This window comes from Egretta garzetta, unplaced genomic scaffold (genome assembly GCF_000687185.1).
Source record: "Egretta garzetta isolate BGI_Z169 unplaced genomic scaffold, ASM68718v1 scaffold1233, whole genome shotgun sequence".
Lineage (NCBI taxonomy): Eukaryota > Metazoa > Chordata > Aves > Pelecaniformes > Ardeidae > Egretta > Egretta garzetta.
Genome location: NW_009259213.1, coordinates 59,821 through 60,429, shown reverse-complemented (window position 1 = coordinate 60,429; position 609 = coordinate 59,821). Strand labels below are relative to the sequence as shown.

The following is a 609-nucleotide window of genomic DNA, read 5'->3' as shown; positions in this document are numbered from 1 at the left end:
CCCAACCCCGTCTCGCTGCCTCGGCGTGGGCTGTGGCGCCTGCACGTGCGCTTTCCCCCCAGGCGTCATGGACTACGTCCGGGAGATGAGGGAGCTCTTGTCCGACCTGCAGACCAGGGTCCAGAAGGCGAAGCTGAACATGGAGAACATCACCCAGCTGACAGAGGTTGCTTTTGCTGGTGCCTTCCTGGGAGCCCCCCGCGGCGGAGCGGAGCCCTCCCGGCACGGCAGCACAGCCCCGTGTCCTCTCCCCGCAGGAGTGCTCCGCCGCCCCCCTGTTTGAGAGGAAAGAGAACAAGGAGGCAGCGCTGCTGGACCTGGACGAGGTTCTGATGGAACCAGCCCTGGAAGCCCGGGGGGCTGGGGTACACCAGGCACGGCACTGGCACCCTGGGTCCCTGCCCAGCCCGTGGCTGAGCCAAGCTGCTGCCACCATCACACCGGCCCCCTCCTGCGCCCCAAGCTCTGTGGGGTGGGGACCCCACTCCTCTCTAAAACCGGTGCCCGAGTGAGCGCTCTCAGCTGGAGCAGGGTCCCCCCTCCGCCTGCGGCGCTGACCCGCGGACGCGCTGCTCCCCAGGTGAAGCAGGGGCTGCTGCGTGGAGCTGC

The 609-nt window shown here is 68.8% G+C and overlaps 1 protein-coding gene across 1 annotated transcript in view; it reads left to right on the top strand.

The window, feature by feature from the left end:
• Window positions 1-609, top strand: part of LOC104123567 (dynein heavy chain 17, axonemal) — a 26,789-nt gene that overhangs the window by 8,480 nt on the left and 17,700 nt on the right.